We start from the raw sequence: 16,997 nt of genomic DNA, 5'->3' as shown, positions 1-16,997 counted from the left end.
TGAGGTAAACAGCAATATGTACAATTTCAGTGCTGAGTTACAACACAAAACTATCTTTGAGTCATGCCAGAGCCCATTCTTTTAACAATCAAAGCAATCTATCTTTCTGGACAGAAGAAAGCAATATTTCTGGATCTTATGCTGATAGACTAGCTTTGAGCATCATTTCAGAGCTGGCCAGTCTTTGTATCAAGCTAGGTCTGCAACCATACATGCAAATCCATTTTAATTTTTTCACTTTTGTCTGGATCTTTGACATCATATTTGTGACTTTAGGGCATTCATTATCAATTTATGAACTTAGTGACTTTTCACCAAATAGAAGGGAATAAAAGTAAATTTTTTGGAGAAGAAAACCCAATTCAATACAATGAAATGTTTCTAGTTCAAAATCTCACCCATGTGTTTATGCCATAAGGGCTCTGTATGGCATATTTAGCTTGTATTGGAGTCTGGAAAATAAGAGGGGGAACACCGGAAATTATTTTAAAATACCCCCCCCCAAAAAGATAACAATTGATTTAAATAAGAATACTTAAACCTGATCCTATGATTTCAGTAGAAATAGTAGAAAAGTCTCTAGTGCCCATTTGTCTTATGGAATCCCTATTTTTTTTACCACTATTGTGAAATAATGATGGTCCTTTCCATAGGGAATTAACAGAGAATCTTAAATGTTTCTTTTTACCCAATGTCAATTTGTAAACCATATTGTAAAATATTTTAAAGATGTAATTTTAAAGCACATGGTGGGATAAGAATATTCTAATTTTCTCCTCACTGCTGTAAATATTACATTTCCTCAGGCGGTGCATAAAGAACTCTCTTTCAACTCCAGTGATTTTTGAAGGTAACCAATTCAGTTTCTAACTAGATATATGACCTTGGAAAATAATTCAAACTCTCAGATACTCAGTTCTTTCATATGTAAACTGCTAGGATTGAAATATATGTTCCTTAAGGCCCAATCAACTTTAACATTCTGCTGGAAGTAGATGTTGTCTTGAATTACTGCTGTCATAGACTGGAAGGAAAGATGCACAGCTATGGTAGACTGATTAGAGTATGACTAGTTCAGTAGGAAGACATAAAACTTGAAACCAAATGTACATATACTGCAATTATTTTCTGGAAACTGGAAACCATATTTAATGTGTTGTTTTCCTTTAATGAGCCAAAATCAAGAAAATTTATGGACCTATTGATCAACCTTTCTAAAAGGCAAATAAAATGTTTTTTTCTGTTTCCTCATTTTATTGCCTTTCTTTTTTCATACTCCATATGATCAGAATCATAGAATAGTCTCAAAGTCTCAAACAGTATAATTTAATGTAAATTATGTTGGTTATATACATAAATACATTTATATTTCTCTATATTGAAATCATTTTATTGTTCACTTATTTATTTTTTATTCTTTGTTATATATATAAAACTTTTGTTACTTGCATTCCTTCCTATCTAATATTTGTAATTCATTCTATTATTACTACAGTTAAGAGAAACTATGTTTTGGAAGGGGTCAACTCTATGGTGTTGGATGGCAACTAGACTTCTGGTGGTGATGACTTTGTATTTCAATCAAATGTCAAATTATAATGCTATACACCTGAAACTCATATAATGAAAAAAAAGCAGCTATGATTTAAATTACATAAACATTTTATTGAACACTATCCATTAGAAAACACATAGTCAATAATCATTGCTAATTTTATTTATTTTATACACATACACACACACACACAAACACACACACATATGTAAGGTGCTATGCAATCATTGAAAACTATATAGCCTGCCTGATGGCAATATTCCTCAAAATACTAGGAAATAAGTTGCAAGGTAGTATGTGGAAACACCTCCTGGAATAGGATTTCACTTCACAGTCAGTCATGAATCACCTTGGTGACCCTCCTTTTCCCTCAACTATATGTCCTACTCTCAATGTCTCCACTATGAACAGACTGTTTGGTTTGCCATTTCTTTTTTTTTTCTTCCTAATTTTATTTTATTGAAATATAGTGGACTTACAATGTTGTGTTAGTTTCTGGTATACAGCAAAGTGATTTATATATATATATATATATATATATATATATATATATATGTATATATTCTTTTCAGATTCTTTTCCATTATAGGTTATTTCAAAATACTGACCATAGTTCCCTGTGCTATACAGTAGGACATTGTTGTTTATCTATTTTATACATAGTAGTGTTTATCTACTAATTCTAAACTCCTAATTTATCCTCTCCACCCCCTTTTCCCTTAGGTAACCATAAGTTTTTTTTCTATGTCTGTGAGTCTGTTTCTGTTTTGTAAATAAGTTCATTTGTACTGTTTTTTAGATTCTACATGTAAGTAATATCATATGATATTTGCCTTTCTCTGTCTGACCTCACTTAGTATGATAATCTCTAAGTTCTCCCATATTGATGCAAAAGACAGTATTTCATTCTTTTTGATGGCTGAGTAATATTCCATTGGGTATATGTTTATATGGTGATCTGATGTGTCATTGCATACACACACCCTGAGCCTGTGCCATCAGAGCACAGATGGAGGAGCAGCATTTGCAAGTCCATCTGTCTGGCTTCACCCCTTGTGGACATGCTGTGTCCCCACAGGGAACACAGGCCACTCCCACAGCTCCAGGAGCACAAGCTCACACCCAGCAGTTGGTGTGAGATACATATATATATATATATATATATATATATACACATATATATATATATATATGTATATATGTATATCACATCTTCTTTATCCATTCATCTGTTTGATGGACACTTAGGTTGTTTCCATGTTTTGGCTATTGTAAATAGTGCTGCTATGAACATTTGGGTGCATGGTATCTTTTCAAATTAGAGCCTTAGTCTTTTCTGGATATATGCCCAGGAATGGTATTGCTGGATCATATGGTAACTCTATTTTTGTTTTTTTAAGGAACCTCCGTACTGTTCTCTATAGTGGCTGCACCAATTTACATTCCCACCAATGGTATAGGAGGGTTTCTTTTTCTTCACACCATCTCCAGCATTTATTATTTATAGAGTTTTTGATGTCCATTCTGACAGGTGTGAAGTGATACCTCATTGTAGTTTTGATTTGCATTTCTCTTAATATTTAGCTATGTTGAGCATCTTTCCTGTGCCTGTTGGCTATTTGTATGTCTTCTCTGGAGAAATGTGTCTTTTGCTCATTTTTTGTTTGGGTTGTTTGTGGTTTTTTTTTTTTTTGATATTGATCTATATGAGTTATTTGTATATTTTGGAAATTAATCCCTTATCTGTTGCATTATTTGCAAATATTTTCTCCCATTCTGTAGGTTTTCTTTTCATTTTGTTAATGGTTTCCTTTGCTATTCATAAGCTTTTAAGCTTAATTAGGTCCCATTTGTTTATTTTGCTTTTGTTTCCATTATTCTAGGAGATAGATCCAAAGAAATGTTGCTGCAATTTATGTCAGTGTTCTGCCTGTGTTTTCCTCTAGGAGCTTTATAGAATCCAGGGTTACATATAGGTCTTTAATCCATTTTGAGTTTATTTTTATATATGGTGTCAGAGAATGTTCTAATTTTATTCTTTTACATGTAGTTGTCCAGTTTTCCCAGCCCCACTTTTCTCCAGTATATATTTTTTGTCTCCTTTGTCATAGATTAATTAACCATAAATGAGTGGGTTAACTTCTGGGCTTTCTATCCTGTTCCATTGATCTATGTGTCTGTCTTTGTGCCAGTATCATACTGTTTGGATTACTGTGGCTTTGTAGTATAGTCTGAAGTCAGGCAGTGTTCTTCTTCCAGTTCTGTTCTTTAACAAGATTGTTTTGGCTATTTGGGGTCTTTTGTGTTTCTAAACAAATTTAAAAATTATTCATTCTAGTTCTGTGAAAAATGCTGTTGACAATTTGATAGGGATTGCATTAAATCTATAGACTGCTTTCAGTAGTATGGTCATTTTAACAATATTGATTCTTCCAATCAAAGAACATGTTATATCTTTCCATCTGTGTCATCTCCAATTTCTTTCATCAGCATCTTAAAGTTTTCCAAGTACAGGTCTTTTGCCTCTTTTTTTTTTAAATAAATTTATTTATTTTTGGCTGCATTGGGTCTTTGTTGCTGTGCACACACTTTCTCTAGTTGCAGCGAGTGGGGGCTACTCTTCATTGTGGTGCATGAGCTTCTCATTGTGGTGGCTTCTCTTGTTTTGGAGCACGGGCTCTAGGCACATGGGCTTCAGTAGCTGTGTCATGTGGGCTCAGTACTTGTGGCTTGCAGGCTCTAGAGCTCAGGCTCAGTAGTTGTGGTGCATGGGCTTACTTGCTCCGCAGCATGCGGGATCTTCCCGGACCAGGGCTCAAACCTGTGTCCCCTGCATTGGCGGTGGATTCTTATCCACTGCACCACCAGGGAAGTCCCTCATTTGTCTCTTTAGTTAGGTTTATTCCTAGGTATTTTATTCTTTTTGATGCAATGGTAAATATTGTTTCCTTAATTTCTCTTTCTGATATTTTGTTGTTAGGGTATAGGACTGTAATAGATTTCTGTATATTAATTTTGTATACTGCAACTTTATTTAATTCATTGATGAGCTCTAGTAGTTTTCTGGTGGCATATTTAGGATTTTCTATGCATAGTATCATGTTATCTGCAAACAGTGACAGTTTTACTTCTTCCTTTCCAATTTGGTTTCCTTTTATTTGTTTTCCTTCTCTGATTGCTGTGCTAGGACTTCCAAAACTATGTTGAGTAAAAGTGGCAAGAGTGAGCATCCTTTTCATATTCCTCACCTTAGAGGGAATACTTTCATGTTTTCACCATTGTGTATGATGTTACCTGTGGGTTTGTCATATATGGCCTTTATTACATTGAAGCAGGTTCCCTATGCCCACTTTCTGAAGTGTTTTCCCAAATCCTAAACTTTGCCCATTGGATTTGACCATGGACTGTTTTGTCTCAGCTCTAGCAATGAGTCTGATTCTGCTAGATTACTTCTAATCACATGGCCTCCTGTGCACATGAAAAGCAAATCACATGATATTCACCTAAAAGGACAATATGAAATCATCTTCTTAATTTGATGATTTAGAACTCAAACACCAAATAAGATTGACCATAGTATTTTTTTAAAGGTATCTAACTTAGAGGATTTTACTTTATCTTTAAAGTACCAATGTCTCAAAAGTCTCTAAGCTACATTATCTTTACCTCTCACATTTGTGCATGTTCAAGGAAATAATATTTCTTCAAACTCTAATGAATTTTGTAAGAACTATAAATAAATTATACTCAAACATACTTACATGTATGAATATTCAAATAAATTACTGAATAAACCAATGAGGTATTGGATATATATAGTATTGGGCCTTTTCTTTCTACCCTGTTTTTAAACTCTGAATTTTTCTATATATTGCATTTTGTAAAATTTCTTTAGATTTCTTTGTTTACCAATGTTCTCATCTACTGTATCTAATATTCTAATAAATTCATATGAGTTTTATATCAATAATTCATTTTGTTTTTGGAATTTCCTTTTATATTTTATTATGTATTTTTTATATAGCTCCTTTTTAATTCAGCTCCTTTTATATTTTATTATATATTTTTTATATAGCTCCTTTTATATAGCTCCTTTTTAATTCATATGATTTTGGGTTCCTATTCTTTCACTTTGTTTTTTTTCTTTTATATTTGTAATCCTTTAAACATATTCATTATGTATTATCTTTCAGATTATTGTATTATCTCTTAGACTTGGGGTTGTGATACTCTTATTTGGTTAATCTACTATCTCTACCTTATGATGAATTGCTTCTTTATATAGTTTTACATCTTTGTTGTTGAACTCATACTCAGTGGGAGACTATATTTTATGGGATTCCAACATATTCCTAAAATGAGGAAGTATCTCTAGACTGTGATTTTGCCCTTGTTTCTGCCCAAGGGATTTTACTTATTTTTGTGATATTATCTCACCTGCTAGATTCCAGCACCACATGGGCTATGGAAAGTCTGTCCATATATCCATGCATGATGTAGACATGGTGTTTCTATTATTTAGTGGAGGCGCTTTCCCCATTCACAGCTCCATACAGAGCCAAGCTTTCCTAAGTAAGAAAACAGATTATAGTTTTTCTTTGTTTATGTAGCTGTGTGAATTCAGTTGATCTCTAGACTTTTTGAAGAAGTTGCAACTCCAATATCTAGCTTCTAAAGCCTTTATCTGAATACAATATTTCTCTGGGCATCTAGAGCACTAATTCACACAATGATTGCTTAGATCATTACTTCCTTCTGTCAAGAACTGTGAAAGATTAGAGATTTTATCCTACTTTCAAGCTATCAAGTCAGCCTGCCGCAGTTTCGCAGAAGACATGAGACTCCTAGATGAGAGGTGAAGGATAGTTTATTGTTCACAACAATAGCAGTAAACAGAGTATTAGTATTTTCTTGTGCTGGTTTACCAAGCTTCAAATCCAACAGGAAAATTAAGAGGGCCAGGTGAAACTTGAACACTCAGTAGATATATTTAGGAGAGGAACCATGAGTTTAGGGATCCTGGATCTTTCATGTCTGACTTTTTTCAAAATGCACTATCTTTATCTTCCAATCTGTAACCCAATCTGCATTTTGCCGTAGAGAGATACATCATCTCTAAATTCCAAGGCTGTTTGCCACATAGATTCCTTCAAAAGATAGGAACAAAATGACAGTGTCTCTCCCACAAGACCTGCCCTAATGTGAGAAACCCATAGGGAATGTCTTCCAATACTTTTGTTTCTAGACCCTAGAAATTTATCCTTAATTATTTTGGGGGGGGGTTCTAAGTATTCTATCATTTTGCAGTTAAATTGTAACCAGTATGTCAACATATTTGAAATAGGGAGAGAACAGTCTATCTTACATGTTTTCTCGCAGAATTACTTCTTCCTTTAAAAAATTTAGGCTCAAAATTGTTTTCCTGATCACTTCAAATTTATTCTAGTCTCTTCTGCCATTGATTTTTGCCATTGATTTTTACAAGAAAAAAAAATCTGAAATTTTAATGTTCCTAATTTATAAGTAAGCTGCTTTGTCTCCCTTTGGTATATTTTAAGATTATTCTCTTTGATTGTAGATATTATGGATTTTCACTCCAATTTTCTTCAGTGTTCTAGTTACGTCAATATACTAGTTACAACTAAAATGTTAAACGTTTTCTTGGAGTATTTCATTTCATTTTTGATCCCTAGATAGATGTTAATAAAACCAAATTATCAATCATTTCACCTTTATGTGTTCTAAACACGTTATATAAATAAACTTCATTAGTTACTCATTTGGAAAAAAAGCAACTATGCCTATATATTCCACAGGTACCAATAAACCTCTCCAGAAACTGAGCACAGTTGAATTATTTGTGTCCATCTATTTAATATGATTTATTCCCTGATATCATTCCTATAGTTTGGGTCACTGTCACCAAAAAGAGTTTTAACCCTATTTTAGAGTGCAGACTCTTTCTATCTTTATAATTGTGATCATTAACAAGTATTTATGCTGTGATAAGTAATGGGTTGTGTGCTGTTGGACTTCAGGCAAAGTGACTGCACTTCAGAGATAAAATTCTACTCTACAGCTTTAATTGGACTTTAGCAAAATGTGTATGTGTGTATTAGACATTTTAATAAAGTATATAAATGCAGATTTAATATATTCATGAACATACAAAATTTAAGAAACCTTACTGTTCATGAAGATGTAATCGGGGTATAATGGGAATCATGAGTTTAATTCTTAATTTCCTAAAGTTTCTAAAAACGCTTCATTCCAGACCTGCCAATAGCCTCTGAATATGACTATGAGTAGGGTTTAGTTTCAAAGAAAAAATAAACATATTAAGGACATTTTGATGTAAGTTGTACTTTTCAACTTTTTCAAAAGGAGAATTCCACGGCATTCTTTCACGTAGTTATAAAATTTACATAAATAATGGCTTATTCTAAACTGCTGTTGGTAATAACTTTACTTTTCATTTTTCTTCATGCTAATATTTAGCCATGTGGAGGATTTTTCTCTGTATTGCAGTCAGACAGCATTAAGCCCTTTTTGTTGTTGTTACCTTTTTATTAAGCCAATTTTTCTTGTACCAGACTGGTACTGATAAAAGTGAACTTCCCTCAGTTGAGCGTTTTACTTTAAGACCCACCCTATTTCTATGAGACTAACTGGATTTACCTATCTGTTTCCCTTGTGACCACTCTTTCTCCATCCTACTAAATGTAATAATGATTTTATCACACTATTAAGCCTTGATAAAATAGATTTCCCTCTCCTTCTTATTCTGCTGATTTAACATCTGAAACTATTCAGGATTTTCCTTTATTATAATTTTCTTAATAGAAAATATAAAGATGTTGAAGGTGTTTTCATCTAACTGAGCTCCCCAATAAACAAAGTAGTCAAAGTAGAGGTAAGGAGTGTATGGAAATCACCTTATTTCTCCAGTTATCTTTACGAAGCTCTGTCAAATTGTCTTTTCTATTTTCTCTAGATATCATCTAATATTCCTTTTTTCTTTTATGAGAATCACATTTTGATCAAAACAATGTATAATATACATACAAATGAGTATACATTTCACAGAGAGGTTAAATTTCTGTTAGCACTTACAAGTAACACTCAATTCAACACATTTATATACTGATTGAGTACAACTGTTAAGCTTTCTTTTTAGAGCTGAATAGCACTCCATTGTCTGGATGTACCACAGTTTATTCATTCATTCACTACTGAAGGACATCTTGGTTGCTTCCAAGTTTTGGCAATTATAAATAAAGCTGTTATAAACATTCATGCACAGGTTTTTGTAAGGACGTACGTTTTCAGCTTATTTGGGTAAATACCAAGGAGCACACCTGCTGCACAGTATAGTAAGAATATTTTTAGTTTTGTAAAAAACTATCTTCGAAACTGCTTGCGCCATTTTGTACTCCCAACAATGAATGAGAGTTCCTGTTGCCCAGATCCTCATTAGCATTTGGTGTTGTCGGTGTTTTAGATTGTGGTTATTCTAAAAAGTGTATAGTGGTATCTCATTGGTATTTTGATTTTTAATTCCCGAATGCCATATGATGCTGAACATCTTTTCATATGCTTATTTGCCTTTGATGAGGTATCTGTTCAGATTTTTTTCCCATTTTTTAATTGCGTTGTTCACTTTATTGAGTTTTAAGAGTACTTTGTCTATTTTGGATAACAGTCCTTTATTAGATATGTCTTTTGAAACCTTTTTTTTTTTTTTTTTCCCCAGTCTTTGGCTTGTCTTCTCATTTTCTTGACAGTATCCTTGCAGAGCAGAAGTTTTTGATTTTAATGAAGTCCAAATTATCGTTTGTTTCTTTCATGGATTATCTCTTTGATGTTATCTCTAAAAATTAATTGCCAAAGCCAAGGTCATCTGGTTTTCTCTGTTATTTTCTAAGAGTTTTATAGTTTTGCCTTTTATATTTTGGTCTATGATCATTTTGTGTTAATTTTTGTGAAAGGTGTGAGGTCTATGTCCAGAATTATTTTTTCTCCTTATATATAAAGACTTTTATTTTTTAGAGCAGTTTTTGGTTCCCATCAAAATTGAGAGGAAGGGACAGAGAGCTTCCATTTACCCACTGCCCCTACACATGTGTAGCTTCTCCATTATCAACATCCCCCACCAGAGTGGTATATTTGTTGCAATTGATGAATCTGTATTGACAAAATCATAATCACCCAAGACCATAATTTACATTAGGGTTCACTCTTGGTATTGCACTTTCTATAGGTTTGGACAAATCTATAAAGACATGTATCCATCATTATGGTATCATACAGAGTATTTTCACAGCCCTGTACTCTGCCTATTCATCCCCCACCTTCACCCCAACAAACTCCTGGCAACTACTGACCCTTTTACTATTTTTGTAGCTTTGCCTTTTCCAGAATATCATATAATTGGAGTCATACAGTATGTAGCCTTTCCAAATTGGCTTTTTTCCCTTAGTAACATTTATTTATAAATTCTTTTCTTTTACAAAAGGATGTTCAGTTGTTCCAGCGCCATTTGTTTAAAAAACTATCCTTTCTCCATTGAATAGTCTTTGCCCCTTTGTCAAAGATCAGCTGACTATATATTGTGTGGGTCTATTTTTGGGCTCTATGTTATGTTCCATTGATCTATCTATTATTTCCCCCATTTAATTTTGTTTTGTTTTCTAGAAGATTATTTTTTATAAAGTATCATATATATTATCAATTTCTAGAATAGTAATATTCTAACATTAATACATTCATGGAATGCATTTAATGTACACATTTTCATTTTGGATTTCTTCACCCAGAACTTAAATAAAGGCATTGAATAATTAAGCACTAAAATAAATTTTTATTGCACACATCTTTATTTTAGACATTTAAGAATTAAGAATTGTGTTTTTTGCAATAAGAAGTCCAAATGATGACAATTGTAGCTTAGCTTTATCTCTACAAGATAAATATTGTGTCATTAAACTGATGCAGATTGGTTATCTATTTAGAAAAAAACAAATTATTTTTGTCTTGTACCTTATTATAAAATAAATTTCAGATAGAGTAAATATAACAAATGAAGCTAGAAAATAGCTTTTAAAAAGTATAGGAAAATATATGTCTGGTCTCAAGCTGGGGAAGGTCTTACTAAGTATTCCAGCAAAGGAAAGGTTGATGGATTTGGCTATATAAAAATTTAATTAACCTGAAGTGAAAAAAAAGATATCATAAATAAATGTCAAATGTTTGCCATATATGTAAATCAAAGGCTTTATATTCTTATCCTATAAAAGTTTTAAGAAATCAATAAGCGAAAGATAAATACTCTATTAGAAAAGTAAAAGGGAGACCCCTGCAAGGAACATAAGATGTTCTAATGGCCAATAAACCTATGGGAAAAGGGTTTAATCACAAAAAAATGCATATTAAAACAATAATAAAATACCTCATTTTCCTTTTCACATTGGAATTTTTTTATTTTAATACCAAGTGTTGGCAAGATTGCATAGGAGCAAGTTAATGAAAGGAGCTGATATTCATTGAGGATTAACTTTGAGCCAGGAAATCTCACATATGTCTGGTAGGGTTGCACATTGTTACCAAACAAAAACAAACAAAAAAACAACTATATAATTATTTTATCACCTTATGTTGTTTCATAAAGTTAACAGTTGTTTTTATTTTTTTTTAAGAATGTGCTTACATTTTTTTGACTTCTAGATCTAAGGTTTTTTGATTAAGGCATGAACAGTATGTATGGTATATCATACATTTGTCCTAAAGTTAATTAATTTAAGTTTTACTTTGTAAGATAATAACTTTAAATTTTATTTCTACACCACTATTTGTTTGGTTCATCTGTTAGCAGAACAGAATAGGACAATGAAGAGCTCATCAGGTTTCTATATTTTCCCTAATGTTTACTGCCTTAGTTAAGTCACTTTTGTGCTTTCTTCCAATGTAAATAATTACACTTTTTGCAATTGCCCAAACTTGTGCCCGAAGTTTTGTAGTTAAAGCAGATAGAGCATTATGATGTAATCACATCATCAAAATTGAGACAAAGTTGTTTAAGAGAAAAATAGAAAGCTGTAACCTGAAACTTGCAAAATATTTTTCTAAAAGAAACAAGAAAATGAACAGCAAACAGTGAAGACACATTTACTGTAAATTCCAATGGGGGCCCATATTTTCTGTTTTCAGTAAGAAAGCATTGCTAATCAGTCCCAACACAGTTTTTAGTACAAAGGTTAATTTCTAACTGAGAACCTCAATATGCCTAAGTCATGACCAACAGTATATTCAAAACTTACATCATACCAGGAGGGGTTTTATCCTGGTTGGAACACTTTGGAACATTGTTAAAATTGCTTCTATTAAGAAAAGCATAGGGACAACACAATTATGACTATGAATTATGTATGCACACAAGTATGTTTTGTCTTCTTCCACAGAAACTTTGAGGAGAGACATTTATCATTATTAAACTATTATTTGTTGAGCAGGGATTATGTGTGTAGCACTGTTCTAGGTGCTTGGAAACATCATTGAAAACATAGATAAAAATATGTCCTGTTGACTTCAAATTACAGCAAAGGAATAAAGACTCTATATAGCAAATTATTATAGCATATTAGAAGGTGATTAGTATTGTGGAAATAAGAAAAAAAAAGGTTGAAAAGATAAGGGCTGGGATGGGAGTGAAGAGAGATTTTAAATGTAAATAAGATAGTCAGGGCTTCCCTGGTGGCGCAGTGGTTGAGAGTCCGCCTGCCGATGCAGGGGACACGGGTTCGTGCCCCGGTCAGGGAAGATCCCACATGCCCCGGAGCGGCTGGCCCCGTGAGCCATGGCCACTGAGCCTGCGTGTCCGGAGCCTGTGCTCTGCAACCGGAGAGGCCATAGCAGTGAGAGGCCCGCATACCGCAAAAAAAAAAAAAAAAAAAAAAAAAAGATAGTCAGGAGTTGAAAAAGTAATATTATGAACAAATACTTTAAAAAGGTGAAGAAGTTAGCAATGGGATAACAGGAGGAAGAACACTTACAGGAAGAAAAACAGTCAGTGCATTGGCTGAAAGGGTAAAGTATGCCAGGCCTGCTGATCCACTTTAGGATCAGCATGGGATGTAGTGTGGCTGGAGCAGAATGAATGGAGAGGAAGGTAGTAAGAGGTTAGGTCAGAGAAGTAATGAGGATGGGAAGGTTTGGCTCATGCTGGGCTAGATAGCCCCCCTAGGGACTCCACTGGAGCCTGGTGTCAACCATAGAAATATGGAGAAGACATTAGATTCTGGCTATGTTTTTAAGGCAGAGCTAACATTTTCTGGTGGATTGGAACTGGGGTGTGAGAGAGAGAAGTGCTGAGATACCCTTCTCTTTGCTCTAGAGAGAAGCATTCATTTTGTTTTTCAAGGCTGTTCACTACATAAACATTTTTGACAAGATACTTTGGAAGAAAAGGCAGGCAGTGCCTTGCTCTCAAGATGTGCAAAAATGTGAGACCCATGGAGAATTGTCTGCCATTGACCAATTTTTCCATCACACAAGTTCCTTTGTTTGGCAAAACAGTGCTGCCGTACACTTTGCCATACACGTTGCCTAAGTCAGAAACTTAACAGTCATTTCTAAGCCCTTCATTTTGCTGGGAGTATTGCAACAAAGATATGCCTTCTTCCTGCTATAGCTGGCCATGAATAATCCTTGCACCCATATTGGGACCTTGAGTGAAACCAGCCTTAGGATGAAGCCAGTTCTGATGAAGACAGGACAGAAATGCAAAGTAACTGGACTTTAATGACAGTGTTCAAAAATTCTTTCAATGCTCACCTGTGCCCACAGCAATCTTTAAACATTTTATTTCTTATATTGTTTGTGGATTTGAGTTGGATTTTCAGTTACTTACAACAAAAAGTGTACTCTTTCCATTCTTTAAGATAAAACTGGACTTCTCCCTGTAATAGTTTCCTAATCGTTAAAAGGTATTTTCATCTATTTTATCACGTAATTATCGTTTTTAGCATATGAAACCTTTGACCTACTTGCTTTCCAATTTTCTGAAAATTTAGTGTTTTTAGATTACCTTTCAATTTTTTATAAATTCCATAAGAATGTCATAATGCATTCAACATTTCTTTTTGTACGTAGAAAGTATATCTCTGCTCCAGAATGGTATGAGAGCATACCATACTGAATGATAATAACATTCGGTAATCATAGATATGCTTTTTCCAATAATACTAGTATTTAAAAATTAAATCTGGAGGAGTGACATTACCAAACTGGCAGAGTAGGAGACCTCAGTCTCCATGCCCCCTGAAGATCAACAAGTAGATAGCTATCCCCCCAAAAAAGCAGCTCTTAGATTGCTCAGGAGCCCACGTACGAAACCTCAGGAAACACAGTAGAACAACAAAACCTGAGAAGAACCACATAAAAAGGGAAGAAAGAATGGTTTTCTTCTGCCTGCATCATCCCACCACAGAGGCAGGCACTGCTCAGAAGTAAGAGGGAAAAACCTCACCTAGAAAGACTTCCCTCTCTGGGAAAGGGAGAAGGGAGTGAGTGACCAGCTTCCTCAGCCATTTGGGGCACAACATGAAGGACGTTGCTTTGATTTCACCCCATCCAGACACTGGCAAAACTGAGAGTATCTAGATGGCCAGGAACAAGGAAGAAGAACAGGGGCTATAGGTATCAGCCACATGGTGGGAATGACCATGGTTCCCAGTGACCTGCTCCGCAGAGGGCCCCAGAAGCTTTCACTACTGAAGAAACCAATGACCAGCACAGCTACCATAGACGCCCTACAGAGCTGACCATTTTTTGCCTCATAGATACTCAGTTTGCGGACGCCAGCCACCTGAGTCCCTGCCTGCCCTTTCTCCTTCCTACCCTGCCAGAGCCAGGATTTGCACGGGCATCCAGCCCATGCCTTGTTGCTGCATGAGTGCAAGACAGCCTAGACATGGGTGGCTGACCCCTACTGCTGCGTGAGCCTTGGGGGCTAGACCCTGTGCACCTGCACACGGCAGTTCTGATGCCTGTGACTGGGTCCCTATGTTCATGCCTGTGGTGAGATCCGGTGACCGTGAAATGCACACTCAGATCAGGCCCTATATCCTCCCATTGGCCTGCGCCATCAGGCTCACCTAGAGCTATGTCCACCAGCTCTGCACATGTACACCTCTAGCCCAAGTCACTTCACTAGCCTCCACTCCCATGAACTCACCCCTAGGAAGACCCTGCAGTGGCAAGAGTACAGCTGAGTGCTGAAAGCTGAGGTCCCCACAGCTGCTTGTGAACCCAGCTCTAGACCTGTCTCCTGTAGCTGGCCTGCTCTGCTGGCCTTGCTTGCAACCAGACCCTCTGACTGTGTACCTGCGTCCCACTGGCCCAACTTCCCTCAGCAGCCTTCACTGCCGTGCTCACATCTGTGGCAAGACCCTGCAGCCACAGGAGTGCATGCTGACCCCACAACCACTGCAGTTGCCAGAGTGGCTGCAGTTGGCCCTGGTTTTGCTGCTGGCCCTGGCCCCCCACCAGAACGTGTGTATTTGCAACCTGCCCCAGGCCAGTGTGTGCGCATCACTCCAGCTACCACCACTACCTGCCACTGGACCTGGAGGCACTGCTGAGAACCCCAACATCACTTGTAGCTACTGCTGAACGCGCACAGCCCTCACCAAAGACTACACAGGTGTTGATGCTGCAGACTCCAGTGATCTCCAGTGAGCCAAAGAGATACAGCCCCACCATCCCAGAGCTACTATGTGCCCTACACCAGCTCCCTATGCGACTAGGCTTGGGGTCACAGCGTGCTCCAGTGCTGCCACCTGAAGGTGAAGTTCTTTCCTTGCCCGAAGTCAGTCAGTCAAATCTGGAAGAGGTGCCTGCTTCTTCAAATGTGCAGACACCTTCGCAAGACTGCAGGGATCACAAAGAATCAGGGAAACAGGGCACCACTGAAGGAACTGACCTCAAAGAAATAGAGGTACATGAATTGCCTGACAAAGAATTTGAAATAATTGTTCTGAAGATGCTCAGAGAGCTACAAGAGAACCCAAATATACAGCACATTAAAAGGATCGTAAGCCATCATCAAGTAGTATTTATCCCTGGGATACAAGAATGATTCAAATCAATAAATGTGAAACAAGACACTAATAGAATGAAAAACAAAAATCATATGATTATCTCAATAGATGAAGAAAAAGCATTTGACAAAACAAAAGGTTTTTGTTTTGGGGGGTGCGGTAGGGGAGAAGTAGTCCAGGATGGGTTACTGAATTACCTTTAAGAAAGGCAAGGTCAAATTGTAAACTTAAAGCCTGAAAGCTATCAAGTAATGGTAGTTAATTTTAATAGTATGTTTCCAAATGGCAGCTATTGTTCCTCTTATCACATAGTAACTGATTTAATGCTTAACACAGCACGGAGAATTAGGCATGTTTTCTTTCTTTCTTTTTTTTTTTTTTTTTTTTGCGGTACGCGGGCCTCTCACTGTTGTGGCCTCTCCCGTTGCGGAGCACAGGCTCCGGACACGCAGGCTCAGCGGCCATGGCTCACGGGCCCAGCCGTTCCGCGGCATGTGGGATCTTCCTGGACCGGGGCACGAACCCGTGTCCCCTGCATCGGCAGGTGGACTCTCAACCACTGCGCCACCAGGGAAGCCCTAGGCATGTTTTCTATCATCAGACCACTAAGATACAAAGAGCAACTCAGCCAAGGTCGTGCAGGATTCATGCCCCAAATCCCTGCTTCAACTATTCCATGTATTATTTGTTATCCATCATGGTTCGTTCTGCTTCTTCTAATTTCATAACCTAACTTGAGAGTATTTTATCATTGTTTGTTTGTAATCAGTTGTCATTGAATTTAGTTTGCTATATGTTATGCATAATTTTCATGGGAGACCATTTATAAGGGATGGAACACAGGTTTTCATGTTAAAGAAAAACTTACAATTTGCCAGATTTGAGCTTGAACTTTGATGCACTACGAGGTATTTTGCAGGTAAGTCCTTTTAATACAAAAATAAGTACAAGGATGAACATGAGACTCACAGAGTGGGCTTAATAGGAACTCTTCACCATCTGGCTATATCTATCAGTAGAGTAACACTGAAAATCCTCACAGGAAACAAACTAACATGTTTGTGTCTGTCAAAAGAATGGCACCTTAGAAACAAACAAAAAAAAATGGAATCACTGAGTGATAGGAAAATTCTGACAGTCTGTGTTTATCATCAGTGTGAATTTATGACTGTATAAAGCAATGCTATCATCTGTACACAATATTGGCTGTATCACTACAAGAAATATATGTATTAGTGATTGAAAACATCTGAGGAATAAACTAAAAAATTATAGGTGATGCTGTATTACCAGTTCTTGGTACAGCCTGGAGTTAATAGTGAGCACATATACCTTATTCGTGTCTT

At 36.0% G+C, this 16,997-nt stretch overlaps 1 pseudogene; it reads right to left on the bottom strand.

The window, feature by feature from the left end:
* Nucleotides 1–15,313, bottom strand: part of LOC113613147 (nuclear receptor coactivator 7 pseudogene) — a 50,777-nt pseudogene extending 35,464 nt beyond the window's left edge.
* Between the last annotated feature and the right edge of the window lie 1,684 nt (nucleotides 15,314–16,997).

The sequence above is a fragment of the Aethalodelphis obliquidens genome, unplaced genomic scaffold (genome assembly GCF_003676395.1).
Source record: "Aethalodelphis obliquidens isolate GAN/ISIS:26980383/991018 unplaced genomic scaffold, ASM367639v1 scaffold3, whole genome shotgun sequence".
In the NCBI taxonomy this organism is placed as follows: domain Eukaryota; kingdom Metazoa; phylum Chordata; class Mammalia; order Artiodactyla; family Delphinidae; genus Aethalodelphis; species Aethalodelphis obliquidens.
Note: the sequence above shows the minus strand (reverse complement) of the source record. Positions and strands in the feature narration are given on the sequence as shown.